Genomic DNA, 15,543 nt, shown 5'->3' with positions numbered 1-15,543 from the left:
AAACTGTCTTCAACGCAGCCATGTCCATGTCCACTTCCACCCACTGTGTAGGAGCGTGTTGAAGGCCTACCTGGTTTCCACGTTGCTGTCATCCTTCTCTTGGTTGAATCCTCTCCCCCACGAAAGTGGGCTACTTGCCATTTTCCAAACACCACAGCCACCTAATGTTTGCGTTCAGGGCACTCACAGCACCACCCCACAGAACACTTTCCTGGGCCAAGTTTGGGAAACGCTGTGTTAAACAATTTCCACCTGCTTTCCTTATTGCAGGGCTTCTCCGAATCCTTCACCTGCGGCACACATTTCAGGAGAGGAGAGAGCATTTTACAAACCTATTTACCCACAGAGCCCTTCTTCCATGGAGCTGGGTTCCTGAGGACTGGTTTTGTGGACGCTGGTTTCTCTCCTGTGTGGCTATTCTCGCTAGATTCTCATGAGGTGGGGTTGCCTCCATTTCAGGGATGCAGACACTCGTGCTCATCGATGGGTGAGTCACTTTCACTTACTTGGCCACCAAACAGCAGAGGTGGGAGTAGACGTTTGTGCTTCAGGTTCCAAGTCCAAGACTTTTTCCTGACTTTCTCCTACTACGTCCAAGCCCCCTTCCTAAGACCATCAGTTCTGGATCTGGGCTTCAGCTTCTTGAGCCCAGAAGCCACCTCTGGGTGATTGCAACATTGCTGAATTCCTGTGAGACTTAATTTCCTAATTTATGCAGGAAGCCCCACTTTCCCTCTCTTTCCTGGGCTCGTGATGGGTCCTAAACAAATGGTTCTGAAGAAAGGGAGAAGTTGGGACCACTTGATTTAAGTTTGAAGAGGGAAGTAAATTGCGCCTGCACCTGGGCGGAGGACACCTCCTGGCCACTCATGTTACAAGGATGCCAGGTCTCTCCCTGTACACGCACAGGTGTTTTGTTTTCCTGAGCCCCAGTTCTAGATGAGTTAATGCTGTGATTCAGTTGAGGTTCCGTCTCAGCAATTCTGAGCCTGGGAGACACCCTGTCTCTCCCCTACTCCCTGCCCCACACCTACCCTGCACCTGGAAGGCGAGGGCAGCTGGGCTGGTGGAAGCTGGGGCTCCTCACCTGCCTGGCATTTGCCGGCACCCAAACAACTGGGTTGGGGGGGGGGGAAGCATGACAAGCCTTGGCAGCTGCCGAGCTACCCAGGCAGGTAGGGAAGGAGGCCATTGGGGGCTGAAACAGGGTGTGGCGACAGGTCTAACTAAGAGCTGCAAGTCCTGCCCAGACATCCGGCTGTCTCGGGAGGCCGGGTGTGCTGACAAGTGTGGGCTGACCCGGAGCCCAGGCCACTGGGCACCTGATGAGCAGTGCTGGGTGAGGGAATGGGTGGATGGAAAGCTCACATTCATTATCTGCAAAATGCGGATAATAGCCGGGTGGTTTCAGAATGAAATGACAATACATATAAGGAACTTAGAATAGTTCCAGCAAGTACTCAAAAATGCCAGGTCTGACTGTGGTGAGCCCAACACAGAGGGTCCAGTTGGTTCATCTCTTATCCTCCACAGAACTCAAAAACAACAGACAAAATCAAGAGAGCAACAAAAATCACCTAACACCGAGTCTTCAGGAAACCCCATAATGGAGTGCATTTTGTAGATGGGTAAACAGTCCTGGAAGGGCTGTGAGTCACCACAGATAACACCTGAGGCTGGCACATAGCAAGAGGACCTGGTCCATACCCCGGCTCAGGCAGAGCTGGTTCCTTCCCTCCCTCCACCCTCTCCTTAAATCCAACACCTTGGAGAAGGCTGCTGAGGCAGGAGAAGCTGAGGTTCACACAGGAAAACACGGCCCTGAGAGGTGGGGCGGCGCCGACATTCCTTCCTTCACCAGACCCGTCCTCACTCCTGAGCCCACCTCCCACTGCCCTCTCCACTTACCGCCCGCCCTCCGTGGGGTCACCTAGGCCTCTCCTACTCCAGGAAGTCTTCCCCCAACCCTGACTCAGCTGCCTGCGGGGCTCTGGCGGCACTCCCACGCTGGGCGGCCCCATGGAAGTGGAGGGGTCTTCCTCTTCTGAATGACTTTGGTGAACCAGAGAGACTGGGAGTTACTTCCTGAGGTGTTGGCCAAAGCCAGGAGTCAACCAAAAGAATTCTTTACAGAAAGCTTCATCCAACAGCTATCACTGAGCACCTGCCAGGCACCAGGCATGTGGGCCCTGCCACTGAGAAGCCTTGGTGTGGGTGTTTCTTGACAGGTGGCTCATTCAGGGTGTTGAGTGTGGTGACCTTGACAGCACTATGGTGGCCCAGAGTACGGACCAGGTTTCAGGTCTTAAGATCAGAAGAGTGAACTCTTTAATAAGCTCCAACTTGCTTCCTTCCGTGTAAGGGGGTCCTCACCCTCAAGGAGCTGCTATGGCTCTGCCAAGTTCCCTTCTGCCCTGCGCCCTCCTTGGACAGGGCTTATACCGTAGAAAAACCATGGCTCTGTCGTGTCTGCCCCTGTAAAACGTGCACCTTGCGTGATGTGGAGAAAACGCCTGTAAGCCACTGGGCACAGAGGAGGCACTCCATACACAGCTTTATTTCTCAGCCCAAATGTTCATTTTCCTTTCAAATGCAAAATGCCTCCACTTCCCAAGCAGTTTGGTCTCTGTCTGAAGGTCACAGCAAGGTCTCACGTTCCGGTTTGCCCTGCTGGCCTTTCCTGCCTGCTTCCTGCCTCCTGTGCATCCTCAGAGAGCCTCAGTGATTTGCCTGTTCACAGCTCTGTGTTCCTGAACTCTGTTCCCTCGCGTGAAACACCTTTCCTTCCCCTGCTTTGCCAATCCTTTTCACTGGGTTGGGTCCTCCTCCCCAGCATTCTCAGGCCCCCCAGGCAGCATTCATCAGCTCTTCCTCTGCTCTCCCAAAGGCTTTTCCATGCGCTTATTTCATGTTTACCTTAGCTGCCATTTCTCTTATTCTCTTTGTGTTTCTCTGGCTCTCCCTCTTCTCAACAGAGTTGGCCTTAGAGAAACTGAGCTGGGTAGAGGAGTTGTGTACTTTTTAGGGTATCATAGGGTATCAGAGCATGGAGAACGGGATCACCCCTGGAGCCCATAGCTCAGCTGGACGCAGTTTGTGGAATGCTCAGGGTCAGACTCGATGACTGCCCCGAAGCTGGTGTCCAGGAAGGAGCTGCATCGGGCCTCTCATTATTGAGGTTCCCACCTCGCCTGGGAGTGGCCACATGCCAGTGAATCCTGCCCCTGCACGTGGGTGGGGCAAGGCCAGGAGGCTGTGTGTCTCTGAGCCTGTGCAGCATGAGGCCTCCTTGGCCAGGAATCCGTCTGAATACCTTTGGCCATCAGAAGTCTTGGATCCTGGCCCTAAGCCCCTGTAGAGGCACTGAGGCTCTGCTGGAAGGATTCCTTACTCTTTAATTAGGCTAAACATATATAGGTCTCCCCAGCCACCCAGATTCAGTTTCAGGCCAGGACACAGTACACGTGGATTCTCTTTGGCTTCCCAGAACCTTTGAACATTCTCCTGTGCTGTGGACTCCCCCACTCTGAGTCCCACTCCTTCAGGTAGAAGCCAGACCTAAGCTTTATCAGCATCTTTACAGCTGCGGCACCACCTGGGCCCTGGGCCCTGCCCCATTGTTGGCAGCTGAGAACCCAGATGGACACAGGCATCATCCAGATGCCATACTGTGTTCTGGGCAGACTCCTGGTGTCCGGAGATAAATCAGAACAAGCAACTCTAATAGAGCCCCGGGGAAAAGACTACAATGAGGGGAGGTGTCCTGAGTTCTGGGAGCAGAGACTATGGAGACTGGCAGGGAGAGGCCCCGTCTTACTCATTTATTAATGACCCTGTCCTTCTGGCAGTGAGGTGTCCTATAAAGTAAACTGGATTGAATGTCTGAAAACATGAGTTGGGGGGCTTCCCTTGTGGTCCAGTGAGTAAGACTCCAAGCTCCCAATGCAGGGGGCCTGGGTTCGATCCCCGGTCAGGGAACTCGATCCCACATGCATGCCGCAACGAAGACCTGGCGCAGCCAAAGTAAATAAATAAATAAATAAATATTTAAAAAAAATTTTTTGTAATTGGAAAAAAGAAATGAAAACATGAGTTGGAGGGAGTTGTGCCACTGTTTAATTGGTATCTTAGGCAAATCACCACATCCTCAGAGCCTCTGTTCTCTTAACGTCATCCTGAAGGTAGTGGGAAGGTAAAACAAGGCAATGCATGTAAAAGAGCTTTAAAAATGGTCAAGCACTGTATTATTTTCTTTTTCCAGTGCATTTCATAGATTCTGGCACACTGTTGGCACTTGAAGGTTTCTGTTGACTAGATGAAAGAACAAATGAAAGAACAAATGAATGAACAAACAAATGGATGACCGAATGGATAAGAGGCACTCAGGAAATGCTTTATTAAAAATAAAACATATGGGGCTTCCCTGGTGGCGCAATGGTTGAGAGTCCACCTGCTGATGCAGGGGACACGAGTTCGTGCCCCAGTCCGGGAAGATCCCACATGCCATGCCGCGGAGCGGCTGGGCCCGTGAGCCATGGCCGCCGAGCCTGCGCGTCCGGAGCTTGTGCTCCGCAACGGGAGAGGCCACAACAGTGAGAGGCCCGTGTACAAAAATAAATAAATAAATAAAAATAATAAAAATAAAACATAAACAAGAAAATTGCCACTCTTGACACACTATCAGCTAATGAGCTGAGAATTTCACACACATTCCCTCACTTAATTTTCACAGTAACCTTGTAAGATGATTACTCCCTTTTTTAAAAAATTAATTTATTTATTTATTTATTTTTGGCCGCATTGGGTCTTTGTTGCTGCGCGGGCTTTCTCTAGTTGCGGCAAGCGGGGGTTACTCTTTGTTGCGGTGTGTGGGGTTCTCATTGCGGTGGCTTCTCTTATTGCAGAGCACAGGCTCTAGGCACGCAGCCTTCAGTAGTTGTGGCACATGGGCTTCAGTAGTTGTGGCTCGTGGGCTCTAGAGCACAGGCTCAGTAGTTGTGGTGCATGGGCTTATTTGCTCTGCGGCATGTGGGATCTTCCCAGATCGGGGCTTGAACCCGTGTTCCCTGCATTGGCAGGCAGATTCTTAACCACTGCGCCACCAGGGAAGCCCTACTCCCATTTTATAGATGAGGAAACTGAGGCCCAGAGATGTTAAGTAATTTGCCTAAGGTCATACAGCTAGTAGGTAGCAGGGCTAGGATTCACACTCCAGGCCTTTGTTCTCAGCTACTCATTATAATCCCTTCTGCAGTATATGCACAGACATTTCCCAACCTAAGTCACCCAATCTCTCATTACTAGATAAAAACACAACTATAATCCACCACTTTGATGCACCTCTTTAACTCCTGTCAGGGCCACCATTTGACTTGGCAAATCTGGAGAGCAAGTCAAGGATGGCAGTTCCTGAGAGGCCATTTCTCTGAAAAGGTCCTTGTTTCTACACTCACTGGTGACAGGAGTGAAGTCTTTCCTGCTCTCTGAATCCTTTTGACCTGGGGCCTACATGTGCCCCACGGGTTTCCAGAGCGGTGCACCCAACAAATCTCTTCCTGTTATCTCATCTGCACCCGGAGGCCGGTGGGATGAAAAACATCACTTTCCTCGTGGTAAAGAGCCTGAGGTCACTGCTGCCACAAGTCCGCACAGGTATGCAAACTCAGATCTTTGAGCTCTGAGGCCAGAACCTCCTTTACCAAATGGCATGGCTTAAGATTTGAGCCCGGAAACTACCTGGACATGGGAGAGGTTTATTGGAATGGGAGAGGGGAACTGGCTCAGGCAAAGGGTCTTAGGCAGTCAGCCTTTGCTCAATTGATTCTTTTGGGGCCCTTGCAAGGGACAGTGTGTGTGTCCAGGATAACAGCTTTGGTGCCCCCATTGTGTGGCAGATGGAAGGACTCGGAAGTGGAGCAGGAAAAATACTTTCCCGTACAGCGGCTGGGATGTCCCTGGGGGAGAAGGAATAGAGTCTAGGTGTGTCAGACATGAAGTCAGCTAAACCAAGGGGAGCCAAACAGCAGCAAGAATCAGGGGCGTTGGGGTAGAAGGCCAGTATCTGGGTCCTCGGTTTGCTCTGACCGCTGTGCACATACAGAGGATGCTACTTTTGGACCAGACAGTGCTGTATCCATGGGGACATCTAGGCCTAGTGATGCTCAGGAGAGATGAGAAACCCCAGGACTTTTAAGAGATCTGGGTCAATCCTGTTTTCATTCTCTTCCCTGCTGGCTGCTTTGAGCAGTTTAATTTAACTGAAAGGCAAAATCCTTTAATCACCAGCTCTAAATCAAGGTATGACATTTGGGGTAATGGAGCGGGGGAGGGCCGTGACCAGTGGGTAAGGTGAGGCTGCAGGGAGACAGGGCCTGGGGAGGGGTCTGAGTTTGATCTTAGCTGCTGACAGGAGAGCCTGGGCTTCCCATTAGCCCTTAGTCGCTAACAGTATTGGCTGCAGACGCTCCAAGGACTAGGAAGGAGAGACTTGGTCAATTATGGTTTACCTTTAAAGACAGCATTTGGAAACACATGTCCACGCAAGGGCACGTATGTGAATGTTCATAACAACATTATTCATAATACCAAAAACTGGAAACAATTCAGGTGTCCATTGTTGGTGAGTGGACAAACCAATTGTGATGCACCCACATAATGGAATAGTACTCAGCAGTAAAGAGGAATGAACTCCTGACACATGCTACGACATGGATGAACTTCAAAAACATTATGCTGGGGCTTCTCTGGTGGCACAGTGGTTGAGAATCCACCTGCCGATGCAGGGGACACGGGTTCGTGTCCCAGTCTGGGAAGATCCCACATGCCGTGGAGCGGCTGGGCCCGTGAGCTGTGGCTGCTGAGCCTGCGCGTCCAGAGCCTGTGCTCCGCAACGGGAGGGGCCACAACAGTGAGAGGCCCGCGTACCGCAAAAAAAAAATAAATAAATAAATTATGCTGACCAGAAGAAGCTGGCCACAAAAGACCACAAATTATATGAGTCCATGTATGTGAAATTTCTTGTAAAAACAAAACTTAGAGACAGAAAGCAGACCAGTGGTTGCCTGGAGCTTGGAGTGGACACGGATTGACCGCAGATGGCCCAAGAGAACTTTTTGGAGTGGTGGGAATATTGTAAAACTGGATTGTGGAGATGGTTGCACAATTCTGTAAATTTACTAAAGCTTATCAAACCGTACACCTTAAAACGGGTGAATTTTTTGTTATGTCAATTATAATATAATAAATACTTGAAGTCTTTCACTTTTGACAAGTCCATCCTGGAGCTCCCCTGTGTGCCACCTCCTCCTCACAAGGGAGATGAGGGTTCTCCAAGAGTAGCCTCTGGACCACCGGAGCCGCAGCCCCTGGGGGCTTGTTAGCAATGCAAATCTCAGAACTGCTGAATCAGATACTGTGGTGGTGAGGCCCAGAAATGGGAACTTGAACTCCCCTCCAGGGGAGAGAGAACCATGGTGTAATGGAAGGGGGAGAGGAGAGCAGAAAGGTCATTGATGTTGAGCACCCACTGTGTGCAGCCACCGGCCATGCCCGGAATGATACCATCCTCACAGCAACCGTGTGACATCAATATTATTGGCCCCATTTTGCAGACAAAGAAACTAAGGTTCAGAGAGGCTGACAGACTTGCCAGTTAACGAAAGGAGAGAGCTGGGATCGAACAACCAAGTTTCTGACTTGAAACACACCTGCTGCACTTGTGTGGATCTTGTGAATGTGAGCACCTTTCGCAGCACCTGGAAGCCCAGGGCGGAGACAGGAGAATCTCAATAAACACAGCCCCTCAGGTTCTATCTTGGCACTAAGTGTGGGTATGAAGAAATAAACAGTCAGCAGAGCACTGAAACTGGCCCAGTATTTTCCTCAAGGCTGAGGCAGCAGTCTTTGTTTAAAGTTATATTGTTTACTCCCAAGGGACAAAGGGGTGGGGGGAATTTGGAACTAGATGCTTGGACGGAAGCCCAGGAGGTCCTAGCTCAGTTCCTTGGGAGCCTGGAATGCAAAGGGTTGGGGATATAGAGAGAACGGAACTTGGGGATCCTGGCCAGAAAACATGAGAGCCGCTGGAGACCCGGGAGGGCTGGTCTGTGGTTTCCAGATGCACAGATGACATCATGTCTGCCTGGCCTGCAGACACCAGTCCTGCATGGAGTGGCCCTTCCAAACAGTGGTGCCAGCTTTGTCCTGGAGCTGCTCAGGAAACTGAGGTTGAGCTGAGGCCTCCCTGCTTAAACCCAGCACTACCAGAAGCTTGGCTCAATGCCATACTTTAGGCTACCCCACGTGAGGTCTCTTCCTGTGGTCTTTCAGTGCTGGTTGCTGCTGTCCGTTTGCCTTTGCATGGCCCTCCCACGCAAGGTTCACAACTCCTGCCTTTCCTACTCTGATCCTGTTGACTGTTAGACTGAATTGAATAGAGAAACTCTTCTAGCCCAATTATTTTTTTGGTTGCGCCGGGTCTTAGTTGCGGTAGGAGGGCTCCTTAGTTGTGACATGCGAACTCTTAGTTGCAGCATGCATGTGGGATCTAGTTTCTAGACCAGGGATTGAACCCAGGCTCCCTGCATTGGCAGCGCAGAATCTTAACCACTGCGCCGCCAGGGAAGTCCCTAGCCCAACTATTTAAATGGGCAGAGAGTTTAGGGACTTACTCTAGGTAAAGGCAGGGCCAATACCAGAATCCAGAATCCTGGCCATGGAGTTATTTAATAATAATAATACCTATCATTTGTGTAGAGTTTGATCATTTACAAAGCACTTTCATGTGTTATCTATCTCCCTTGACCCTCTCACTAACACTGTGCTTGATTTATAGATGAGCAACTTGGGGTTTATGGAACTTAACTGACTTGCCCAAGATCACTCCCTGGTGAGTGACAAAGCCAGTGCTCACAGCCAGGTGCTTTGGCCCCAAATTACTTGTGCAGCGCTTCATTCCTGATGATGTGAGCAACATCACTGGCACCCAGGGAAGAGCCAGGGGAGCCGCATGAAGCACAGCCCCCTTAGGTTCTATCTTGGAACAAATTGTGTGTCTTTTTCCTGCCCGTTAGCTGAACAGGGTCTTCTCCAGTGACTTTCCAGTCTAAACTGGGCAGGTGAGTCCCAACCTAGAGCAACTGACCTGGGCAAGAGCTTCTTCTGACTGCTGAGAATGGGACTGGACTGGTGAGTGTGTGACCTGCCCCCCAGGTCCATGGCAGCCTGGAAACAGCCCTCTGCTCCTGCTCACTGTGTTCCTCTCCTTCGGTCTTCTCTGGTTTTTCACATGCTGTAGATGACAAAACCCACAACCTCTCATGGTCAACCTACTCTCCCCTCCAATAGAGCTGAAACATGATGATGATGAGCCTTGATTCCACTTACCAAGGGTATGCTGGGTTCTGGTACATCATCTAAAGTCCTCACAGCTCATTATGAAGGAGCCAGGACTGGAGCCCAGAAACAGGGTGATGCTGGCATGTACAGCATCATACTTATCTCCCATGCTTTTAAGGAAGGATGCTGAACACACCCATGAGTCTCAGGTCTGGGACAGGCAGGTACAGAGTGTGGGTGCTGTATCCCCTTGTGGGATCTCAGAGAAGTTCTCTGGGGCAGGGGCTTCCTTCCATACATAAACTGTTAACCATGCCTCTAGGCAGTGTTTTCCTCAGCTGGGTGTCCTGAAGAGCCAGACTAGGCTGCCATGTCCCTCTCTTCAGGCTGGGTCTTGGGCATGAGTGCCGATTGCCTGGGATTCCCCATTGACATCAGTGCTGATCTCTGGCTGGGTTCTGGGGTGATATGTGCCAGGAGAAATGCCTGGAGGTGGTTTTCACCAACCTGCTTGAGCAGAGAGGGGTGTGGCCTGTCATGATGCAAGAGTCAGATGTGTATTCCTATCTATGGCTTCAGACTCCCTGAGTTCATCTCCTTTGACTCACTTGTGCACCCTTTTTTTTTTTTTATATCCTGTCTCCTTCCAGAAAGTGTCAGAAGCAGACTTTTCTTTTTTCTTTCTTTTTTTTTTTTTTTTTTAAAGAAGATGTTGGGGGTAGGAGTTTATTAATTAATTTGTTTGTTTTTGCTGTGTTGCGTCTTCGTTTCTGTGTGTGGGCCTTCTCTAGTTGCGGCAAGCGGGGGCCACTCTTCATCGCGGTTATGCACCCTTTTATTTTTATTATTAAAAAAAAATTTTAGTTGAATAAATTTGATGTGTAACGTTGTATAATTTTAAGGTATACAAGGTGTTACTTTGATACATTTAGATATTGTGATATGATTGCTGATACAGCAATATTTATCTCATTTATAATGATAGTACAATATTCTTGTTTATATTTATTATACTGTGCTTACCCGCCCCTTACAATGGGCTTTCCAGGCCAAGAAAATGTGCTGACCAAGGTCATATCCCTTCTCTGTCTAGAGAACACACAGTCCACCCACTCCTGCCCAAGGGACAGATGGAGTCAGGGCCCAAGACTTCAAGGAAGGCAAAAGCCACAGTCATAGCTATAAAGAAGACCCAAGTGAGCCCTTTCATTGTAGAGAGAAACAGGCACCGACAGAGGTAGAAGGATTGGCATGTCAACGCTGAGGCATCAAGAAACACTCATTATGCTCAAAGTAAGGATGCTCATAACACAATCATTTTTATCAAAAAGCATTTGAGACTTCCCTGGTGGTCCAGTGGTTAGGACTCCATGCTTCCACTGCCGGGGGCTCGGGTTTGATCCCTAGTCGGGGAACTAGATCCCACTTGCCGCAACTGAAAGATCCTGCATGCTTCACCCGAAGATCCCAAGTGCTGCAACTAAGACCTGGTGCAGCCAAATAAATAAATAAATAAATTCTTTTAAAAAAGACATTAGCAATTATACTCCAATAAAGATGTTAAAAAAAAAGACATTAAAAAAAAAGAATGCAGTTCTGATGTATGCTACAACATGGATGAACATTGAAGACATTATGCTAACTGAAATAAGCCAGCCATAAAAAACAAATACTGTATGATTCTACTTATATGTTATACCTAGAGTAGTCAAATTCATAGATAGAAGATAGAACAATGGTTACCAGGGACTGGGGCAGGGAGACTGGGGAGTTAGTGTTCAATGGGTAGAGAATTCCAATATGGGATGATGAAGAAGTTCTGGAGATTGGGCTTCCCTGGTGGCGCAGTGGTTGAGAGTCCGCCTGCCGATGCAGGGGACGCGGGTTCGTGCCCGGTCCGCGAAGATCCCACATGCCGCGGAGCGGCTGGGCCCGTGAGCCATGGCCGCTGAGCCTGCGCGTCCGGAGCCTGTGCTCCATAACGGGAGAGGCCACAACAGTGAGGGGCCCGCGTACCGCAAAAAAAAAAAATAAGAAGAAAAAAAAAAGTTCTGGAGATGGATAGTGGTGTGGGTTGCAGAAGAATGTGAGGGTACTTAATGCCACTGAACTGTACACTTAAAAATTATTAAAATGGTAAGTTTTATACTACATATATTTTACAATAACTTAAAAAAAAAGTGTTAAGAGAGCTTAATGCCTGAATCCAAACTCTACCACTGAGAAAGTTCAGGAAGATAAGCTGTTACTTTGTCAAGTAAGTTTGGCAAGTAAAATGCTGCTCAGTACTTGTTTGAAATCCCACCGCCCAATGAGACTTTTCACTGTGATATTGTGATTTATAATAGATATATATTTGACCTTCATCTCCATTCCTGGCACAGAGTTCCTAAATCTCTTGAAGTTTCCTAAGCGGAAAGATCAATAAAGATATCTTGATATTCATAACAAACTCTGGTCAACCACACCCAAGTTAAGTCAACCTAGTGACTTTTGGAAAGCACCTAAGGATAGAGGTTGGTTGCCAGGGAAACTAACCAGGTGATTAGAGGTTGGAACTCTCATCCCGCCCCCTTGACCTCTGGGGAGGGCAGAGGGGCTGGGGGTTGAATCAATCGCCAGAGATTTAATAGATCCCATCTGTGTAAAGCAGCCTCCATAAAAATTCTAAAGGAGGGGTTTGGAAAGCTTCATTCACACGTTCATTTGCATAATGTACATTTCTTGAATGATAACTATGCACATGACACTTTGTATACTAGTTATGTGGGGAATACAGACGCATATAAGACATCTTCCCCAAGGGGACTACAGCAGCTAACCTGAGAGGTAATGAACATGAATAATCATAGTACAAGGAAGATGTTAAGTGGTCAAGCTAAGGTTGAGATAAAGCTTTATAGGAGTTCAGAGATGAGAAAGCTCATTTCCAATGGGGCAGTCAGAAAAGGCTTCATGGAGGAGGTTCAGGGCTGAAGGAGAATGGTCAATTCAAAAATGTACAGGATCTAGCTATAAGGGGTGGGCTGGGGCGAGCTTTCTGGGTGAGGGCACAATGTGGGCCAAAGCAGGATCTGTAAATGTTTGGAGTGTGTGACCCCTTAAGCTCCTCAGGACAGTGGCCAGGCTGATCTAGCCGGTTCACTGCCCTATCCCGTGTATGGCCTGGGCTGGTACACAAGGTACTCAGCAGAAATGTGTTGCTTTGAACATTTAGTGGTTCAGTATGGCTGGAGCAGAGGGAGCTTTCTGAGAGGCAATGGGGAGGAGGATAATGTCTTAGTTATCCACTGCTGTGCAACAAATTACCCAAAACTTAGTGGCTTAATTCAACAAGAAACATTCATTATCTTTCACGGTTTCTGTGGATCAGGATATCGAGAATGGCTTGGCTGGCCAGTCCTGGCTTGAAGTCTCAAGCATTGTGGTCATGCATGGGCAGGGGCTGCAGTCATCTGAAGGCTTGACTAAGGCTGGGGCATCCCCTTCCACGGGGCTCACTCACTCATCTGGCCAGCTGGTGCTGGCTTTGATGGTGAGAGACCTCCCTTCCTTCCCGCAGGGGCTCCTCCACAGGGCTGCATAAGTGTCCTAAAGCCATGGTGACTGACGTCCTCCAGAGTGAGCGGTCCGAGAGGAAGGAACCAGGAGGAAGCTATAACTTTTTATGTGTTGGCCTCCAAAGTCAGAGCACTGCTTCTGCCACATTCTATGCAGTAGAAGCAAGTCGTTAAGTCTGGCCCGCATTCAAGGGGAGAAGAACAAGGTTCCACCTCTGAAAGGGAAAAGTGTCTAAGAATTTTTGGACATATTTTTAAGTAACCACAGATAATGAGGATGGGAAGGTTTGTCTGTTCAGAAGTCATGGGCTCTCCAAGCTGAGTGGGACTCCAGGGGACCCAGCCTCCCATGGGGATCCAGCAGTCCTGCCCCCATGTCATCTATTTAGGGGACCATGTGCCCTGGCAGTAGTTGAGGCAGTATAAGTACACAACCCAGTGAAGACACAGCACCACTTGCTGTGGATGGAGGAATCAGAGGTGGCTTGGACCAGGGCAGAAGGTGCTCATCATCTGGTGAACACATAACCCGAGGACATGAACCTCTTCCCCCGAGTAGAGTCAGGGAAGGGCCGCCAGGGGTGGCATCTGAGCTGCATTCTTCTGAAGCTTTTATTGAGCCCACAAGTGCGGTGCTGGGGGTATCCGTGGAAGATAGACTGCACATGGCCTGCCTGCTCAGATAGCATGGGAAGCTGCTCCTGGGAGCTGAGGCCTAGAGGGACCTCCACCCACCAAAGGGAGTCTACTCTCCTCTCTGCTCCTACTTCTCTGAACATGCCCGCCCTGCATGTGCCTTGCCATTTCTCAGCTTCCTGACTCTGCGTCTTTGAGAGACCCCAGAAGGCCCTCCCTTGCCTCTTTCCCACCAGTTGACTCTCAGGTGAAGCTTCAGGATTAGCTTAGTGAATGGATGAGTCTGGGGAAGTCCTACTGTCCCTCAGGAAGCAGCAAATGCCACCTCTAGGCCTTTTCCTTTTGCCACCCCAGACTGGTGAGCAACCCTGCCCACCCCCACCTTCCCATGTGTGCGCCAGGACCCCGGGACAGGCTTCTCAGGGCCTGAGTTGACTCTAGCTGTGGGGATTATAGTATATATTTTTAAAAGTCAGTGCTGGGCATATAGGACACCAAGTAATTCTTCCTTTTGATACTTTGATTGTCAATTTCTGGGATTTGGCTGTGTGACCTTGGACAAGTTATGTAGCTTCTCTGGGCCTTCAGTTCCTTAACTGTCAGAAGGGGAACAGATACCAGCCTCACTGTGAGAATTAAAGGAGATTATGTGTGTGAAACTTTGAGCTTTTCCTAGAACTCAGTCAGGGTTGGGGAAATGGGGCATTTCTGTCCTGTCTTGCTTGCAGGGCTGGTGTGAAGATTGGAAACAGATGTCGTGGGTGCTGGACCAAGGAGGGCTGTGACTGTCCTGTATCCTTTTCAGGTAAGTCACTACCTGTCCTCTGTGAACTTGGGGAAATGGAGCTTTGGCCAATTTAACAAGCCTCTGGTGAGAGCCTGCTCTAGAAAGATGTTCTGAGAGGAGACAAAGATGAAGGGATTCTTTTAAAAGATGCCTGCCTTAGCTCCATGGCACTTCTTCACTTAGCAGGCGGATTCTTAAGGTGTGGAGGAGAGAAGATGAGTCCCCAGGCTGTGCATTCACACATCACTTTCTTGTTATTCTTACAACCAGGGCAGTGGGAATTGTTACCCCTTTCACACTTTCAGCCCCTGAAGCTCAGAGGCTCCTGACCTGCCAGCAGGGCTCTTTCAAGCCTCAGCCCAGATCAGCCAGGAGCTGGAGCTGGACACCGCAGTGACACCCCTGACCGGGGAGGAAAGAGGTAAGATAGGAAAACGACAGTGGGGGCTGTGATCAGAAAGACACCTGCACATCAAGGGGAAAATTAACATTTGAGAGAGAGCCTGGCAGGCTGGTTGCAAGAAGCCTGGAGTAGGGATTCCCTGGCGTTCCATTGGTTAGGACTCCGCGCTTCCAATGCAGGGGGCATGGGTTCAATCCCTGGTCAGGGAACTGAGACTCTGCAAGCTGCATGGCAAAGCCAAAAAAAAAAAAAAAAAAGAAAAGAAAGAAAAGAAAAAGACTGGAGTAGAGAAGTCTCAAAACTGGAAGGAACCACAGGGAACAGTGGGGCCAGCACAACTGATTTACAGGTGAGGAATCTGGGCCGCAGCGAGGGATGGTGGCAACAGCAGGACTGGAAAGCAGGCTTCCCGACTCCCAGTGTGTTCATTCCGGAGGGTGCTGAGGGTGAGCTGCAGCTTCTGGGCTGTGGCTGAGGGCCAGAGGGGAGGTCAACAGGCAGCCTAGACCTTCAAAGGGAACAGGAAGTCTTTAGGGAGATCAAAGTTACTAGAGAGCTGGGAATTAAGACAAACTGAATTATCTCCCTGATTCACTTTCAGACTTCTCACCTCCGGGAAGGTCATGTCTTGACCGCTTTTCTGTCACAAAAATTGCCCTCCTTGTCAGCTGGCTAATAAAAGCAATAGAAAACTTTGACTTGTTCTCCCCACTGCTGGCTGTTCTTCGCATTGCTGGCTCTCTCCACTGCCTTCCTCTACTCTGGCTGTCAGATGTCAAAGCCTTACACAAACACACACTCAGTGGCTCCCCATTGTTTAC

The 15,543-nt window shown here is 49.3% G+C and overlaps 1 protein-coding gene across 1 annotated transcript in view; it reads left to right on the top strand.

Moving 5' to 3' along the window:
• CDC25A (cell division cycle 25A) overlaps positions 1-3,969 on the top strand; it is a 38,891-nt gene extending 34,922 nt beyond the window's left edge. The window contains exon 16 of the transcript XR_003430809.1: positions 271-3,969. The gene's annotated coding sequence lies outside the window, so the exon portion shown is untranslated. The remainder of the gene's footprint in view (positions 1-270) is intronic.
• Positions 3,970-15,543: the final 11,574 nt, after the last annotated feature.

The sequence above is a fragment of the Aethalodelphis obliquidens genome, unplaced genomic scaffold (assembly GCF_003676395.1).
Source record: "Aethalodelphis obliquidens isolate GAN/ISIS:26980383/991018 unplaced genomic scaffold, ASM367639v1 scaffold111, whole genome shotgun sequence".
Classification (NCBI taxonomy): Eukaryota; Metazoa; Chordata; class Mammalia; order Artiodactyla; family Delphinidae; genus Aethalodelphis; species Aethalodelphis obliquidens.
This window is presented reverse-complemented; position numbering and strand designations above follow the sequence as displayed.